Raw genomic sequence first — 20,256 nt, 5'->3', positions numbered from 1 at the left:
GCACATAGATGGTCAAGTCGGGATGTTCATCCGGGTGGTTGGTTTTAGCTACGGGTCCTGGTGTAATGAGGACAATAACTGTGTTCCAGGAGACATACGCCGACGCGCGTTTCGGTGACCGGCCAATGAGGCCGCACCTTCGTCAGGGCAAGGGGCAGTATACTGGGGCGGGCACAAAGGTAAAAACTCTGTATCCTTATTGGGTTCTGCTGTTCAAGGGTAGCAGACTTTAGATGACATCATAGTGTGCATGAGCGTCTATGCTGTAATTATTTCACGAGACAGGCTATTAACAGTTCGATTCCAGAATAGTTTGACTTCTCGGCGTTATATTTTATAGCACCTTCCGATTTTAGCGTTCATCTGGGTTCTAGATAGCAGTTCAAGATAGCAGTTGGCAGACACAGGGCCTTTCAGGATTCAAAGCGGTGTTAACACTCTGGAATGCCACTCGTATTCAAGTATATGTGTTCTATCTCTAAGTGGGTTCCGGGGGCATAGGGATGCAATATTCCAGTAGGCACCTATAAGCCTCTTTGTAGGCGGGATGGTCGTAACTGGATAGCGGTTTCACTATTATTCTGTTTCCCTGCTATTTGATAGAAGTGAACGGGTCTCGTAGTTCCGGGCCACTTTCATATGGAGCTGACTGCTACATCGCCTTTTTCCCGGACGCCAGTGTCCTCAAGTTGGGGTTCCGCCGACTAAGTCATTGGTGTCATTGCTTCTGCTTTGCCTTACTCTAAAGTATGTAAGAGAACTTCACCTGGGGCTGGAAGGCAGTCTTGTTTTTATTTTTTATTTTTATTAATTTTTTGTTGCAAGTAAAACAGATTATATCATATTATTCAGATGTTCAAGATATATACATACATTCTAAGAAAACATTCAAAACGAAATTCACAAAAAATAAGAGCGATAATAAAAAGAACAAATATAAATCTTATTGGGTCGTTTCCCCATCAATCCATTGTTGTATTGGAGTCCAGATTTTTATGCCTAGTTTCTTCCTTTTTCTTCCTTTTGTTTCATAGATTGCAAGTTCAAGTTTGTATCTAGCTAGTAATCGACCCCTCCATATTGAGAACAACGGTGGTTCCGGACTTATCCATTCCTGTGTGATACATGCACGCAGTTCAGACATCATGATAAATAATACATTTTGTTGTACCAAATCTATAGAGTCTTTAGATATACCAAACAATATTAACTCAGGTGATAAGATTATTGTTTTGCCTATAATTTTTTCTATACATTTTTCAATATCAGAAATTATAGTTGCAAGCTTTATACAAGAATAAAGCATATGTATTGTGTCGGCTCCTCTCATATTACATCGATTGCAGTTTATTCCAACTGTAGCCCCCCATTTCAAAACCTTGGCAGGTGTATAATAGAGATCACACATAACCATATATTGTTGAGTTCGAGTTCGCCCTGAAAATAAGATGGAATTAGCCACTTTAATTGATTCTTTTAGCAATAAATCTTTCATTCCTAATTTCTCTTCCCATTTATAGCACATATTATTAAAGTCATCAGGGAGGTAGGTCATAAATATACTATAGTAATAGCCTATTTTTCTTTTAGTGGCCAAGCTGTCCATAAGCAAAATTGGTTTTAATCCTTGTCTCTCATCGTTAGAAAATGAATGTAAGAAGCTATGAATCTGTAAATATTTAAAATAATCTTGAGAAGGAAGTTTATACTGATTCTGGAGATCAGCAAAAGAAAGTAAGGAAGTAGAGTTAGTTATGTATAAATCGGAAAGATAGCGAATACCTTTAGTATTCCACTTCTTCATCACCTGATCTCTAAATATGGGGGGAAAGCAATGAATTGAATTTAATGGGGTGTATCTTGTAACTTTTCTAATGCCAACCAATTTTTTTATAATTCGCCATACTTTGTATGCTGCCACTATAATCTTGAATTTTGTTTTTTTATAGTAGCTTGGTTCTATTATTTTTAAAAGATGATGATTAGCTTCCGTGCCAAATACTAATTCATCTATAGTTGGATAATGTGCTAATGATGTAGACATTTTATTACCAGCAATCAGAGGGGATATATATTGGAATACAGCTGCTAGGTAATAAAATGAAAAATGTGGAGCAACCCAAACCCCACTATCTCTTGGTATAATCATCTTCTTATAAGCTCTCCTGATGCCTCTATATCCCCACAAAAATCTTACTGAAATTTTTTCAAGTTCTCGAAAAAAACCAAGCGGAAATTCCAAAGGAATTGTTCTAAATAGATAAATAAATTTCGGAAGTATTAACATCTTTAATACATTATTTCTACCATGGAGGGATAAATGTAGATGATTTAATCTTTCCAAGGTTGAGTTGACTTTCTTAAGGATCGGGGTATAGTTTAGGCTAGGTATTTTCGAAATTGGTGTGGTTAATTTGATTCCTAAGTAAACTGCTTCAGAAACTACATTTCTAATAAGCGGTGGATTAGGACCTATGAAAAGAATTTGTGTTTTAGACAAATTTAATTTATATCCTGAAAAGGATCCAAATGTATCAGCTAGTTCTTCGATCCTCAAGAAAGCTCTTTCAATATCTTTGGTAACCACTACCAAATCATCTGCATAAGCAAGAGCTCTGTAGGAGATGCCTCCTAGGTGTACCGGTAATATGTTCTCATCACGATTCAGTTGATTAAGAGAAATATTGATATATATGGCAAAAAGAAGAGGGGAAGATGGGCATCCCTGACGTGTTCCTCGCTGAATAAGAAATAGTGCAGACGTAGTGGGTCTTATTTTTACAGCTGATACCGGGTTTTTATATAGAGCTCTAAATGCGTTTATTATTCCTGGACCAAAACCTTTCATAGACAGCAAATCCCAGAGATAGGGCCATGCCACCCTATCAAATGCTTTTTTAGCATCCAAAAGGGTAATCCCTATTGGTGTATTAGAGGCTTCTGCCCAATCCATCATGGCAATGATTCTTCGTATATGATCTGCTGTATCTCTGTTTGGAATTAATCCATGTTGCCATCGAGATACTATTAAGGATATTATTTTTGAGAGTCGTGTGGCTAATATTTTAGAGTATATTTTGCTGTCGGCATTTATTAAAGATATTGGCCTGTAGGATGCTGGATTAGTTGGATCCTTATCCTTTTTTAAGAAAGTCATGATTACTGATTGGGTCCAAGATTCTGGTGGTATGCCTTTCTGAGCTTCCAAAAAAGTAATGAGCATATCATGTTTTATGTTATTTCTGAAAATCTTATAAAATTCTAATGGAATAAGATCAATTCCAGTTGCTTTGCCTATTGCTAATGAATTTAGTGCATTTTCTATTTCTTCCCAAGTGATTGCTGAATCTAGAAAAGCAGTTTGATCATAAGAGAGAGATGGCAGAACATTTTCCATGGCAAAATTCATACATGCTTCTGAGGAATAATGGTCATTCTCTTGTTTATAAAGTTTAAGGTAAAATTGTCGAAAGACTTCCAAAATTGCTTCCGGTTTATTATGTAACTGGCCTGTTTCGTCTTGTATTACATTAATCATGTTATAAGCTTCTTTTTGCCTGGTTCTTTTTGCCAATATTTTCCCAGCATTTTCGCCCATATAACTGAGATTTAAAAGTTGCCATCTGTTGTGCTGCCTTATATGCAAAGGATTCATAACAAGAAGCTTTGTGAATCGCTAGGCTCGATTCTATGTCAGATATTGGTTGTTTTTGTGCAATTGCTGTTGTTAGTTTCTTTTCCCAGAATAAAACTTTATCAAATGCTTGTTCGGTCTTTCCACGCATAATTTTCTGTTTTTTTTATAACATATGACAGCGATTCACCCCTTATCCTTGATTTAAACGTATCCCAGACTATTTGAGCTGAGGCTGTTCCTCTATTAATGTCAAAAAGTTATTTTATCCATAAGGTCATCAAGTCTAAGTATTCTGAATCATACAATAGTTTACGATCAAACGTCCAGGGCTTTGGTTGAAAAATTTATATATCAGTTTTAATTTCAATCAGTATTGGATTGTGATCCGAAATTATGCGTGGAAATAAATCGAATTTAGTATCATAGATAAATGTTTTTTTGAATAAAAAAATAATCCAGACGCACAAACTTTTTATGAGGACAGGAGAAAAATGTGAACCCAGGAGATGGTAATTTTTTTTCATAGACTACATCAACTAAATCATGGTCCAAAACCAATGAACGCAAAGCCTTAAATGATTTTTTTTTTTGCCCTTGGTAACAAAATAAGTCGCATATATCCATATTAGAATCTAAATGAAGATTAAAATCCCCACATAGTATTAGTGATGAGGACCAGTTGGCTAATTCCAAGTTCAGAAGGTCCAAGATAGATGGGTCATCTACATTTGGGGCATAAACAGCACAAACAGTCCAGACTATGTTGTTAATTCTAAACTCTGTAATTACCCATCTACCGTATTGGTCTGCTTTATGCCGAATCAAAGTGCCCAAATCCTTCCTAAATAGAATTGCAACTCCTTTTGTTGTTGAGCCTTGAGAAGTACATACAGCTAAATTCATGCCTAAGTCTTTATATAAATGTCTTTCCTACCACATTATATGTGATTCCTGGATACACAGTATATCACGTTTCATGGATTGTATGATTTGTTCCGCAATCCCCCTCTTCTTTTTGTTATTCAAGCCACATATATTCCATGAGCAAATGCGTAGTTTTCCCATTTAAATTTAAGAAGTTTCTTCCCCCCACACTTCGCAGATGAGAGAACAGGCAAGACAACATATAAGTAAATACGATCAAACAATACCTCCAATATATCAGCATGTCAGAGAGATTTAAGAACAAAATGAAAGCTAGATAAATAATCACAAATAGCAACAAAAAAGTCCTTCTGCTTTTACTTGCAACTCCGTTTTCCCCCCCAGCCCTCCCCAGGCTCAGCCTGAGCCCACCCACCCTCCCCCACCCCCCAAGGCTATCAGGGCAGAGGGACTCAATAGTCCCTCGCGTTGATGATGTGATGAGCGCTAAGTGGTTCTCATCGTATGGCTCAATTCCATGATTATTATTCCTTTCTGATAGTCATTTCAGATCCAGCATGTCTAAGAATATTATTCAATATATTAAGTGAGAAAGAAAAGAAGAAAAAGAAAAGAGAAGATATCTAAGCAGACTTAATCATTAATTTGCTGAACCTTTTGTCAATTTCTACAAGCCTGTAGAAACACAGAAAGGAGAAAAAAAAGAGCTTGCACTGCGTTGAATTCTTATTACATTCTCAAAGCAATAAAGCAGATCTAATCGGTGAGCCGCTATATTCCATAATTATTCAGAAAAAAAATTGTTTTTTTTCTGTTTTTTTTTTTCCTTGTTCACTCGAGGATAGCTTAGAGTAACCATTATAGTTTATTCCTCTCTCATATAGACGTTAGAAATTCTTTTGCTGCTCCCTCTGAAGTGAAGAAATAGGAGCGTTCCTTATGAATTACTTTAAGTTTGGCAGGGTTTAAAAGAAATGCCTGCGCTCCTTTCGCTTGGAATAGGGAGATAAGCTGTCGAAGCTGCCATCGTAGTTGAACTGTAGCATGGCAGTAATCGGGGCGCACAAAGAATTCCACATCTTTAGCCTTACGCTTTTTATTAGGTCTTGCCAGATCATAGAGGGCTTCTCTAGCCAAGAAGTTGTTTAATGAGATCAAGATAGCTCGTGGTTTGAGGGCTGAGTCTTGTCGTGTTATCTGAAACGGGAATCTATGTGCCCTTTGAATTTCAGTCTCCCATTTCCACTGAGTGAGCTCTGGGAAGGCATCTGAAAATAGCTCTATCACAAATTGACGTGGATTTGAATCTTCCTTCCCTTCCGGCACACCTAAGACTCGGAGATTATTACGGCGTGATCTATTTTCTAAATCCACGAGTTTCCAGTTGATCTCTTCTTTCAAACCCTCCATTGATTTTTATTGAGAGTTCTGCTGAACCATTGAGTCTTCTATTTGCGATATTCTATTTTCTGTCTCAGTAACTCTGACAACCGTATCATTAGAGATTTTCATAACTTTTCTCAGGTTGTTTTGTAGTTTTCTCACAGCTCCCTGAGTTCGAAGATTTTCGGTTTTAGTTTCCTCTCTATGATGTAGCATCACTTGATAAAGAACTTCCAATGTTATCTCGGGTGATTCATTAGGTGGTTTATTAATTTCTGGTGTAATGGAAGTAGGAGGTGAAATAGGCCTGCTAGGGCCCTGCATGGTGGTATTAGAATTCTCAATTCTCCTCCTCTTCTTCCTCCCCCCATTCAGGTCTGCTAGGAGATTCCTCAGGATCCGAGTCTTCAAGATTACTTAGTTCCTCTTGTCCTGGATCTGAGAAGGATTTTTCATAATCCTGCAATGAACCCCCACCTCGCGTCAAATCCTCTGTGCTATCAGAATCTAGCGCTTGTGAAAGGTCAGTCATAGAATAGAAGTTGCCAGCTGAGTCTATAGATTCTGTGTCTTCACCTCGGGTCTCAGCAGCTACCAGTGTCTTTTGTATTGGATCACAACTTTGCTCAATGGTGGCTATCCCCTTGACAGATCCTTCAGTGGTGCATAGCTGTTTATCTAAGCTTTTTTGATTGAGGTCCGGGTTGACCGCTTTTTTCCTAAACATGACTGGAATTTTCGGTATAGCCCCTAGCCTACAACTCCCAGAGTTCTCCAAGTTCGTATCTTCAACACTGGCGATAGTAGGAGCTGCTATTGGTAATTCAGAAGGAGTAGGCTGTGAAGCAGTATGTAAATGGCCCTCAATCAGAGTCAAATTGATAGGTACAACATCTGAATTTGAATTCGATAGATTGTTCGTACTTACAGTAGTAAGAGACAGGTCAGTTACAGATACTGACCCCGCAGGCTGGCTCGTCTCCTGTGCAGCCGCGGCATCTGCTCTGGTTTTCGGCTTTTGCTGCCGCTGTACTCCCGTCGGGTTCTTTGGTGCCATTGAAGCAGGAAAGACTCCAGGCACCGATGCAGTGTGTCTTAGATTTTTCTTTCGTGATCGAAAAGCGTACTCCGCCAGATGCGAGCGTCCCATCCGTGATTGGGGCCGTCGTGTACCACAGAAAGCCGATTCAATTGCTCCCGACATATCCCTGGATGAGAGCTGCGAGAGTGGTGAAAGCGAAGGAGTTGGGCGTAACCACGCCGAGCGAAGAGTGCGAGTGTAGCTCTTCCAAAGATCCAGGCTCATAGCCGTGCAGCTGTACACACTCTCCGTAGCCGTAGATTTTCTCCGTAAACTCCAGCCTTCGTAAGTAGCAATAGATAACAGTGAATAGACAGTATTAGTCTCCTGCAAGTAGCAGCTCGAAGTTCTTTAAGTTTTTTAAGTAATCAATGTGTGCGAAGCGGAGCCATACAAGAGCTCCAGGTCAGCGTCTCCTCACTCGGACTCGCGGTCCGCCATCTTGCCCCCTCCCAAGATCGGGCTGGAAGGCAGTCTGAGGAGCATATTCACAAATGCATTTTTGAGTGAGTAAAGTAGTAGCCCTGTAGTACTCTTTTACAAATTCTTGCATGTCTTTGTGAACTGGTCCCAAAACATCTGACCTGGAAATAAAATGGCTATATTTTGGGAATATCCATGTACAATTAGTGCAAACAGAAAGGAAAGAGACCTGTGCACTTTTACTAAGATGGGAATTGGATGTTTCGGGGCTGATTTACAAAGATAAGCATGAGTACATAAAAAAATGCTCTTGTATCACTACTTCCTGTACTTCTAAATTCTTTTGTGAATCTACTGCTTTGTCTTCTCTTTTGCAAATGTACTTGAAAACTAAACAATCAAAACATACTGTGTGACAAAAAACACTAAACATTTCATAAATAACAGTATGCATTACTCCGGAATTCTACAGCAAAGTCCAATAAAGATTCAAAGAAATCTACATCCTATTTGGCTTTCCTAGTAGACAAGTGTGTTTTCTTTGATGACATATGATTTACAAGAGAACACAAACTCTTTGTAGCCAGCTGCAAGCCTTTCTTTACTCTGAGGATAATAATCGTCAGCCAGATGCACATTAAGGGGTCGATTAGGATCGCGGACGGACTTGCGTCCGTCCGCGACCCCAGAGCAGGAGGGAACCTCCGCATGGCATGCGGAGTTCCCTCCTGTGCAATTAGGATGTGACCGCAAGGGTTGCGGTCACATCCTCTATTTTTAACATTGCGTCGGGTGGAGCTTCAAGCTGCACCCGCCGCAATGTTAAAAATGCACGCATTGCATTTGCATGCAGTAAGAGGCAGGCACCGCGCGGTGCCTGCCGCTTTCTTCATGCAAATGCAGGGGGGTACCATAGGTACCCCCCATGTGCACCCCCCACCCCCCCTTCACCTAGGGGGCCCGCAACGGGCCCCCGCAGTGAAGTTCCGTATGCTTTTCCATGGCGGAAAACCCGCCGCGGAAAAGCATAATTTAAAGGCCATCCTAATATGGTGGACGGTGTCTGGAAGACACCGTTACCATATTAGAGCTTTTCCGCCGCGGTTGTAAGCCGACCGCGGCGGAAAAGCTGCGGACGGAAACCAGGACCCACCAGCCATCCTAATGTGGCGGTGGGTCTTTGGTCAGTCCGCTGCGGTTTTTCCGCATCCTCGGGGCCAGCGGTGGCTTCCGCCGGCCCCGAGGATGCGGAAAAACCGCAATCATAATGACCCCCTAAAAGTCTAAAGCCAACCTTTCAGACGACACCATGGGCACGATCGCACTACATTTCTGAATGGCGCCAGTACACGTCCTTTTTTGTAACGAAGACAGAGCTTGGATGATGACCACGTATTATGGACACAGATTTTTAGAGGAGGTATTGTGTGTTCAAATGTTTGTGCACAATTATTATGGTGCATCTTTGTTGTGTTGGTGATGTGCTGAATTGATCTTTTGTACTGCAGTGTTATTGTGCTGCATTACTGCATTGTGTTGTTGTTGGGTTACACTGTGGTGGTTGTGCTGCATTCTCTTAGACTGTTTTGCTGTGTTGTTCCATTCAACATTATTGTTGTGTTTTTATTCTTTATCTAATGCCACTGTGCTTTGTGCTTTTGTTCAACTTAACAATGTTCAGAAATGTTGCTACATTTCCAGATCAAAGCAGAACAGAAAACGAATGTAAAGTTCCAGTGGCAAACTATTTACCACTGTCAAAGGTGGCAAAACACAGCTGCTCGCTCTGTTTGACTATTTAAGACACCAGTCAGTTCAAGACTGTGACAGAGACTCTCCTTACCTCAGCAATTTCAGTGCCCACTTTATGTGACCCGCCCCCTTTTCTACTAATAGCAAGGCACTTAAACCCTGCCTTAAAAGCAATATACCATGTTCATGTAGCTGTTAAATGTCATATATGTATTTTATAGGATAGCCTATCCCAATCAAGCAATTTATAAATAAATTACAGGTCACCTCGGAGATCGGTGCCATTATAAAGCACTCAGTTAGCAGCCTCGTGGATTATTTGCCACATAATACTCGGTTGACATATGATATCTTTTTGATGTACAGTTGATTGCACACTGTTCTACATAAATTGCATAGGTCAAAGAAATTACACACTACAAAGCAAATGCATGCACGTTTCGTTCAGAAAAGTAATTTGCGAGTTTAATATTGATTATAGCGCAGCCCGGGGAATATGATATGATACTTTGAGCTAGTAAATACACTTTGGCCAGACCTAAAGCTCTGCAGGTTGACCACAAAAACTCCCAATTAACCATGTTCAATGCTTTCTCAGCATGAATAGTTTTCACAGCCAGCGGTTTTGAAATACTACAGTCACTATCAATTATTGAAATGGAAACAACTGTAAGGTGACATGTTAGATTTAAAATGTAATACATATTGATATATTTTTGAATTGGCAAATGTATCTAATTATGCCTACATGTGAGCACTTTTGGACTAAAATAGCCAGAACAAAGTCGTGTTTAAATATTTCACTAGACACACAGTTGCACATTAGCCAATGGTTCCATTAACTGGAAGTCGCTGTCATTTTATGCGCAAAAGTACTGGTGTGAAAGAAGCAACCGACTACGCATAAAATTCAGAACAGAGCCCATCACACATGAGGCAATGCTGTTTTCAAAGCATTTTTAAACAAGATAAATGGAAGGGAAAATTGGGATCCAAGTTCCTAGGTAAAAGTATAGAGTTTTATAATGTTTTATTTTACTATCAAGGCATTGTCTCAATTATTACAGATAAGTCAAATATTATGGTGATCTCTTACATTTTTCCGATTAGTACCCTGCGACCTTTCATTGATCTCCCGAACATATGTGGGGACATTATGCCTTATGTCAAGTCAAGTCAAGTCAAAAAATGTGTATAGCGCGCTACATACCCAGAGGGTCTCAAGGCGCTTGAAGAAGGGTGGGGAGTTACTTGTCGAATATCCACGTTTTGAGTTGCTTTCTGAATGCAAGGTGGTTCTGAGTAAGGCGAAGGTGAGTGGGAAGTGAGTTCCAAGTTTTAGCTGCTAGGTAGGAGAAGGATCTACCTTCCATGGTGGTTTTGTTGATGCGAGGTACAGTGGCAAGGGCTTGGTTGGAGGATCGTAGCTGGCGGGAGGGGGTGTAGAAGGATAGTGGTGTGTTGAGGCATTCGGGTCCGATTTCGTAGAGTGCTTTGTGTGCGTGGGTAAGGAGCCGGAAAGTGATCCTCTTATTGACGGGGAGCCAGTGGAGGTTTTTCAGGTGATCAGAGATGTGTTCTTTACGCGGGATGTCTAATATGAGCCTGGCTGAGGCGTTCTGGATGCGTTGTAGTTTTTTCTGGAGTTTTGCGGTGGTGCCGGCGTAGAGGGTGTTTCCGTAGTCCAGTCGGCTCGTGACCAGAGCAAGGGTGACTGTTTTTCACTTCTCTCACAGTTGTACAGCTTCAAAACTTTATTATTGTCTTGATAATTTAAGAAATGTGCTCTGCAATGCCACAGTCTAATTTGCGATCAGGTATGTAATGATCGATCAGAACAATTGCTATAAAGTGAAAAGGTTTAAAAGTTGTAGATGCATTAAGAGAAACGGTTAGATTAAATTAAACATTGGTGCGAGATGTTCTAGATTACAGGCGTGTTTGTAGACTACATGTGCTGTGTGGAGGCATGTGCAGGGCAGTGATGGGCCTAGATGGATATGTGTGCCAGGCTCGTAGAATATGGGTGTGGCCCCTGGAATGTGTCAGATTTATGGGATTTTGTGGAGGTAAGGAGCATGTTAGAATGCGGAAATGCTTCATTTTTGTGTAGTGCTATTTTAGTCCTACCTATAAATGTGCCAAACATTTTTACTCCTAAAAGTTACTGTCTCAAATTGTCTTGTGTTTAAGGTCAAGCCCCAAGAGGTAGGGAGGCCTCATCCATCGTGAGTGGCATACATTTGCGTACATGAAGGTGAAGCGTTTCTGGGCTCAGAATGGCAGGTGAGGGGACTGTTTTGTGCTTCCCACACTATTGATGGGTCCAACTTCATCCACAGTGGTATTAGGTAACTCTGTTTTTGTAGCAGAACTGTGACGTCTAGTGTGAGTGAGTGTATTCCTTCTCCGTAACTATTCAAGTTGCCCTTTCACTGCCTTTACGAGATATAGTAATTTTTCTAAACTGTTCAGCCCCCTTGCTTTTTCCCCACCTTTAGACTTTCTGAATGCTCACAGAACTTGGGTTGCACTTGTAGATCAGTTCTCCAGCTACATTCAGTGTCCCCATGATCATTTGGTATGTAACGACTGCACTGAAGTCACGTTTATCCATCCATGAACTCACTCATTCATCATTCAATCTATTCATGAACATGTTGATCCAATTACATACCCAAGCACTGATAGATGCACTCAATTAACCAACTATTTTCCAAGCCATTGACACCTTCTTGCACTCATCTGTCCAAATTCCACATTACTACACAATTGAAGAAAACATTTGTACAAATCATGAAATGAAGAAGAAATGTGTGCAAAAGCACCTCAACTTATAAAAATAGACAGACCTACAAGCTTTTTCAGTGCTTGTTCCTTGTTCTGTCTGTCCTTTACTGGCATCACTTTCTCCAAATAAGAATCGATATGCCAAAATTGTATATAGTGCTGCATTTCATATTGTGGTACTAGTACGTTTTTCTGCATTGTATGTGGACATTAAGCTGCTGAGTTTATGCCAGTGAACTTTTCCTCACCTACACAACACACATCATCCATCTGCACAGGAAATTACATCACTGGATTCCCACTCATCCATCTGCGCAGGAAGTGACATCACTCATTTGCACAGAAATTGACATGATTTGTTTCCCCTCAAAATGGTCTTCATTTAATGGTGGCGGCAATGCAGCCGGGCAGTGAATGCGCACAGCCGGGTGCACCTGTGCCCTCACTACGTCTTTATCAAAGGACTGAAACCCATCAGAGCAGCACTCACACTGCCCGCACTCTGCCAACACCCAGTGCCTACACCCAGTGCCAGGACCCCTGATCCTTCTCACACCTACATCACTATTCCACTGCGACCCTCAACGTCATGAACCCGGTCAAATTTGCCAGCGATGCTACAGTGCCTCGCTGCCCATTACTGAACTACCTGTCATTTCACATGCACCCTCTGGCATTCACCTGACTCTGCCCCATACCTCACACACCCAACACACTCACCATAGAGCACCACACTCAACCACACACACATCCAACCCCCATTACACCACATCCATCCCTGTCGTGCATACTCCTCAAAACTCACTCCCTCACTAATCACACCACACAAATTTAAGATCCCCTTCACCCACCCTGCTCTTCCTGACCACATCCTGTCTCCCTCCCTCATCAGCCCCTGTCATGGCAACAACAAACTCCCCAGACTTAAACAGATCTGGAGGCAGAGTCTCAATCATTTTCAAAGAATCTTTCCAGTGTTCCAACACCTCGGAAAGCAACACCAGCAACATGGAACACTTGACCCTCAAACTCCTCATCACCGCCAACTACACCCTAACTGGCACCCTCATCTACCGCTCCCCAGGACAACACAACAACTTCAGCAGCACCCTTGCAGACTTTGTCACCTCCCAGATCCTCGACTCAAATGCCTCCATCCTCCTTAGAGACTTTGCTTGCCACCTAGAGGACCCCTCCAATCCCAGCATGACCAACCACCTTGAGGACCAGTCCAAACTTGAACTCACCTAGTAAGTTGAAGTGCAGACACATGACATCAGACATCTAGTAGACCTCATCTTAACAAGCTTCTGAGACACCACAGTAGGCAAGCTCACAACGATCACCTGGTTTGAACTTGTCCAAGTCAACTTCAGCATACTCATCCCTAACTACCACAGAAACACTATCACCAAATCTTCATGACAGGACTGGAACAAAATCCCAGAAGCATTCTGAACTTAGGAACTCCTACACCCCAACCTTGACACACCAACAACCTCCTTGAATCAATCTCCACCTTCAATTCTCGGATTACAACTTGTGCAGACCCAGGCTCCTTTTAAACCCAAGAAAGCCACAAGAACCAGACCGCAATCAAGCAGGCACACAGAAGGGCTCAGGCTCACCAAGTGTCGCTGCAAGCAACGTGAACGTAGATGGAGACGAAGTTAGGAAAACACTGACAAGCGAACCTAGAAATTGGCCCTCAGATGCTACCATAAGCAAATTAGAGCCACCAAATGCTATGCTCACTGCCCACATCAAAAGCAGAACCACAGTGCCAAGGAAATCTTTTCCATAGTGAAAGAATTCACCTCTCCTGCACCAAGCTCCTCAAGTGTAACCTCCTCCCAGGACCTGCCACACTTAGACCCACACCCCTACTAGGAACCCAGGGAAAGAAACTCAAAATAGTAATCAACAACCAACTCACAATGACAACAGAAGTGAACGCAGTCTCCATCTTCTGCTTCCACACATTCAAGATGCTCAAGAAGATCTTGAAATGGTTCCCTACCAACACTCGCAGAACCGTCACCCAAGCTCTCATTACCAGCAAGCTGTACTACAGCAGCTCACTCTGTGCCTGAACCAATGTTCAACTGATCAGAAGTCACCAGACTATGCAAAACTTAGCGGCCATGCTCACCCTCAACATCATACCCGGCACTCACATCATATCGCACCTCAAACTAGCTCCTCTAGCTCCAATTGAACAAACTAACACTATTCAAACTCCTCATGCACACAAACACAGCCTTATAAAACAATGGCAACATGTACCTCAACAAATGAATACATTTCCACAAATCTACTTGCACACAGCCCCCCACAAACCCAATTGCATGAGCAGAACTAGATCAAGCATTCGAGCTTCTCCTACCTCACTAAAACCTGGAAAGACCGATCTCTGGCAATCTGAGCTACATGCTCAGTTCTTGAGTTCCACAAGAAACTGAAGACTTAACTCTTCTCCGAGCCCCAAGCTTGGCTCAGCCAATACAGCTCCAGTTTTAGACCGAGAATACCCTCCCTAGTGAGCTGTGTATTATACACATACGCATAACTGTGGGGATAACACCCCCCCAAAAGGAGTTTTTACTAACAAGACGTGTTAAACTCAAATATTCATCCTACCTAAATACTCTGCACCCTGCCCATAAGGCTGCTTATGGCCTACCTTAGGGGTGGCTTACATTTAATAAAAGGGAGGTTTGGGCCTGGCAAGTATGTTAACTTGTCAGGTCGCAATGATTTAAAACTTCACACACATGCTCTGTAGTGGCAGGCTTGAGCTATGTTTAAGGCTACAGAAGTGGGTGGCACAATCAGTGCTGTAAGCCCAACTGGCAACATTTCATTTAGAGGCCCTGGGCACATATAGTGCCCTTTAGTAGGGACCTACAAGTAAATTAAATAATCCAATTGTGGATAAGCCAATCTTACTATGCTTAGAGTACAGAACATATGCACTTTAGCACTGGTTAGCAGTGCAAAAGTCCACAGAATTCTAAAGCCAGCAAAAATGAAGAAACATTTGAAAAAAAAATGAAGACAGAAGATAAAAAGTTAGGGGAAACCACGCCAAGGATACCAGGTCTAATAAGGCCCATTTGTACTTATTTTCTTTTACAAAAAAATTATAGTCCTGTTCACGGGGGTTCCTATTCTCTAGCTTTTCTCCAAACCTACTACAGAAGGGGATATTCTCTCCAAGCAGCTCCAAAATCTGCCTTCCCCTTTCAAGAGAGACTAATCCATGAAAACAGAGAAAGTGGTCTGTTCCTTATCTCCTCCCTAAGTTGCATTCTCTTCTAGACTTTTGAATGTACCTACCAGTAGCAGCTGGTGTCAATGTAGAGTGGTGACGTGGGAAGGGGGTGGGCAGACAATGAGAAAGCACAAAAAACAAACAAAAAGTACTTATCTGCTGTTGACCGCATTGCTGCTCTTCAGCTCCTCTCTGGCTCCACTGCAGCACAGGGTCCCAGAATCCCCTGTATTCAATTCAGACTGCTCTCATGCTGCTGGCAGCATGAGAGTAGAATCAGGATTAATCAAAAGGATCGAAGAAGCAAGAGTAAAGAACTCTGCACTAAAATTGGTCAAATCCTATTTGAACAATACATATCAATATGTCCAGGCAGCTCCCGCTCATGAATTACGCTCCCATGTGGAGTACCGCAGGGCTCTGCGCTGAATCCCTACGCTGTTTTACCTTTACGTAACTCCTCTGGCCAATATCATCAGGAAATACAGATTTAAATTAATATCTCATGCCAATGACACCCAAATTGTGGTATCAATCTCAAGCAGCCCTGATGACACAGCAGAAAACTTTAGACAATGTATGTACCACGTAACCTATGGATGGGGTCGAATTGTTCGAATCTCAACAGCGCCAAAACAGCAGTCCTGTTATTTGGATCAGACACTTATTTTTGGGCTCAGAACAGGTGGCCCCACGGCATGGGCCCAGTTCAAAAAGTCCGGAACCTGGGCATCATCTTTGACGACAAATTGTCCTTTCAACATCAGGTTAACAAAGTTGTATCAATGACATTCCTGACGCTAAAATCCATACAAAGAAATACGCACTTTCTTCCCCCTGAAGCAGTGAAAACGCTAGTCACAGTTCTAGCACTGGCTAGACTGGACTACGGAAAAGCCCTATACTTAGGCATCTAAAAACAGCATATGGCCAAGCTCCAGCGGACTCAAAATGCAGCTGTCATAGTAATACTGAAAATTTTTAAATTTCAGCCCATCTCAGAAGGCTTAAAAAAACTCCATTGCGTCCCCATGAAAAAGAGAATAGATTTTAAGGCCACCTGCCTAGCATATAAGGCACTACATGGGGACCAGCCTTCATGAAACAACATCTCACGTGGTACCATCCCCCAAGACACCTTCGCACAGCACAGAGCAAACTCCTCCGGACCCCAAAATTCAGGAAAGCCAACTGGGGCGGAAGAAGCTTTGTCTTTGGCACAGCAAAACTATGGAATTCACTTCCAATAAACATCAAGAGCTGTCCAACGCTACTCGGTTTCAGAAAGCTGTTAAAGACATGGCTTTTCTCAAACTAACTCATTCCAAATGATCCACACCTGGAACCCAGGCCCCATTCTGCTGCTTTGAGCGGCTAGATGCCCTTGGGCATTTGTGCACTATATAAATCTTGCCCACATTGAGGAGAAGTGTGGCTCACTGGTTAGAAGCGGCAGACCCTGAAGCAGAGGTCGGCCCGGGACCAGGTTTCAATTCCCGACGTGGCAGGGTCTTGGGTCAATGTCCGCTGAATCGATAATTCTCGCCTAGGTGCCTACGCTAACCATGGGTCCCACTCTGCAACTCTGGGCAATAGCTTGCCTAATCTCCACAACAGCCCTAGCAGCGCCGGGGATGCCTGGCTTCACCTTGGGGGTGTCCTCTCACAGGGAAAGCCAGGACGGGTTCCCTATCCCCAGCCCTGTCCCAAACATATTCACTTCTTTGCATGCACCCACTACAACAAACACAAACAGCACACCTACACATAACACAAACACACCAGAAAATACAGGCACACAACCAAATATACAGACACAACACCTACTACCATCAGCAAACCCACAGACACCACCCCAACCCCACACCCACACCTCCACCAGCACTCCCACAGACACCACACCCACCACCACAACCCACATGCACCAACACCACCACCAGTACTCCCCACAGACATCACACCGACATGCACCACCACATCCACATGCACCACAGCCACACCCAACACCTCAACAGCACACCCATCCACACATTAGAAACCAGACCCACATAACACAAACACCCACATTCACTCAAACAACATACACCTAGGAAGAACCCCCCCCCCCCAAAGGTACACCACATACACCAGACCCACAAGCACCTGCAACCTCAACAGACATATGCTCATCACCCACTGCTACTCCCTCTACCTTCCAAACTGAACTCTCTGGTGACCATCCTACTCATTTTGCACATAAAGATGTATGTTTTGCCCTTGCCTTGATCCCTTTTAAAGAACAGCACACCCCTCCCAAATGCAAATCCACCCTCCAAAACCCAACCCACCCCTATCATACCCCAGACCACCCCTCCCAAAGCCAAAACCAGACCTCTCAAATGCAGAACTACCCCTTCCAAATAAAAAAAAAACCCTCCCAAACTCAAGACCACCCCACCCAAACCCAAACCACCCCCTCCCTAGTAAGATCATTGAGTTGCCTGCTCTGTCCCCAATAGATGCCCCATTCCTAAGGAGTTCCCCTTGGCAGCGACTTAGGATCCAAGCTTAGTGTCAGCAGAACAGTGCACTGGACTTTTTATATTGTCATGGACTGCCATTTGATTCGGATTATTTTGAGAGACATATCTCGTTGTTTGAATAAATCTAAAATATTCTTTTCACCAAGTTTGTCCTGGAATTAATTTTACTTTGCAATTGTTTGATTCCTAGAAATGTTTCAAACTAAAATGCGAGGAACCCATTTTTATTTACTAATATGGCAGGACATACAACATATATTGTCTACTTTTTTAAGTGCATACATTGTTTAGAATAGTTTGTGATGTTAATTTGAATTTGGGTGCAGGCATATATTATGATAATGAACACTTGCACCAACAAATGGATGTTTACATCTATTTTTTGAAGTATTATTTCTGGTGCGTTTGTTTCACCTTGATTACTGATAAGAATGAACACATATGAATTTATGCATACAATATGATCATACAGGTGTGTTTCTTTAACTTTCTTAAATGAAAACATTACTGACATATGCATTGCACATTGGTATGCTATCACATGTAAGAGAGATTTAAAAATGCACGCGTCGAGTGCAAATTTTAACAGACTAGTCAAAAGGTAACAGGAAATAGTGGCGCTTACCTTCCTTTCCGTCCACAATAATGTTGATTTTGTTCATAAAGCAGCAGAGGCAGGACTTGAATGATCGGGTCTATGGTGTAAAAGGAAGTGTGAAAGTGAGAAAAGTTGGGTCTGTGCCTTATACCCCTTCCAAACCGCCAACTCAGGTCTGGAGGTTTTACTGCCACAGTCACATCGGCGGGAAGGGACATTGTGATCGGCCCAGTGGACAAAGTAGCAGTACTCCCTCCGACAACCACTTTTGCCTATGGCGCCGTCAACCAGGGCAAGAAATTCTGACAGAGATGGTGGCGGTCCCACGGACTTTCATCCAGGCACCCTGCAGCATATAAATTGAGTGGGCGGTTCGCCTAGTAGGTGGACCGGCATTGAGATGGAAAAACAACCGTGGGACCATTACCGCCAAGATTTAAATAAGTCCCTTAAATCACATAGGGTCCCGTGGTCACTCCTTAATGGGACAACACCCCCTTACATCATTGCAATGGTACTTTGTTAAAAAAGAAACAATCTATCATCTTCTCTCTGAACAACAAATAGAAGGGACAACTTCTTCTCCAGCTGATGTTCCTAAGTTAATATATGGTTGATACAAGGGACTATTTCTCTGCCCATTGCCATTTCACACTTTTATAGTTGTAAACAACAAAGTTCTATCCGGTGGTATATCAATGCATGATACATATCTCTTACAGTTCCTGTATTATTGCTTACTCAATGAAGCTTCTTATTATCACATCTTTGTGTATTACTATTTCAGGACATTCACTGTTATGTAACAATGAGACGATCCGTGGTTCCTACCCGCCCTTGCCTGACAGTTCTAGCTGCACCTGCATCTTTTATTCCCTCATGCCATGCGATTCCCAACAATGGTAACTATGTTTTCTGAATTAATGTCCCATGTTATGGGTTGTGTCAAAGATATGTTTAAATATTTATAGTGAAAAAGACTGTAAAATGCTGTGTTGTGATCTTGTACCCTGCTTCAGTATGGGCTTCTGATGTTCCAGTTTGGCCCAAGGTTACTCGCTTTGCACCTTGATAAAATTGGACAATCGTTTAGCAGCCTCAACAAAAAAAGTTTCTTTACTTCTGCAGCACAGATGTTTGACCTTCATACAACATGCTGAGTATTTGTCTCTTCCATAAATATTTGTTAACAAGAACTAGACCTCTCTTCCTGTAGATGGTAGGAGCTGATCCATTCCACTGGTCCTTCATTGTTTACTATGTGATGCTTTTCAATTGCCCATCATCATATCTGCTGTTGCTTGTAGTGCATTGTTGTTGCTGCCTTGTGGTCCACCAGTGTATTCTGTCTCTTTGATATCTCCTCCATATTCAACTTATTTTGACTCTCAGTATTTTTTCAAGCAGTTCTGTGCCTCTTCCTACACTCTGAAGAAGTGTGTACAGTCCTATCAATGGCATTTACATGTACTTCAGCCTTATTTCATTGAGGCACCTTTTACCTGCATCATAGCTTCATCTTTGTTTCTGTATTAGCTGGGTGATGCCAGGAAATCGTAGTATCTTTGAGATTTCTACGTGTATCAGTCCCCCTATGCCTTACCACCTGCAGTTTAGTGTCTCTGTTCCTATAATTAAGTAGGCAGTAAAGAAAATCCCTGGAGAAGATCAAGTGGGTGGTGTGGGCACTATGGCCCATGTGCACATTCCGAAGGGAAGAAGGACAACAGACATTTGGAACAGTATTTAATAAACAGTTTTATGTTTTGTTGCACAGCCCTTTCTAACACACTTGCAGCAAAACCAACTCTCTGCATCTTCAATTTTGGGGTTTTGTCAGTTATTGAAGATCCTTATCCTTATCCTTATCTTTTAATGTCTGAGGTAGCTGGAAGGGTGTTTCATTAGTTT

Source organism: Lissotriton vulgaris, chromosome 8 (assembly GCF_964263255.1).
Source record: "Lissotriton vulgaris chromosome 8, aLisVul1.2, whole genome shotgun sequence".
NCBI lineage: Eukaryota > Metazoa > Chordata > Amphibia > Caudata > Salamandridae > Lissotriton > Lissotriton vulgaris.
This window is presented reverse-complemented; position numbering follows the sequence as displayed.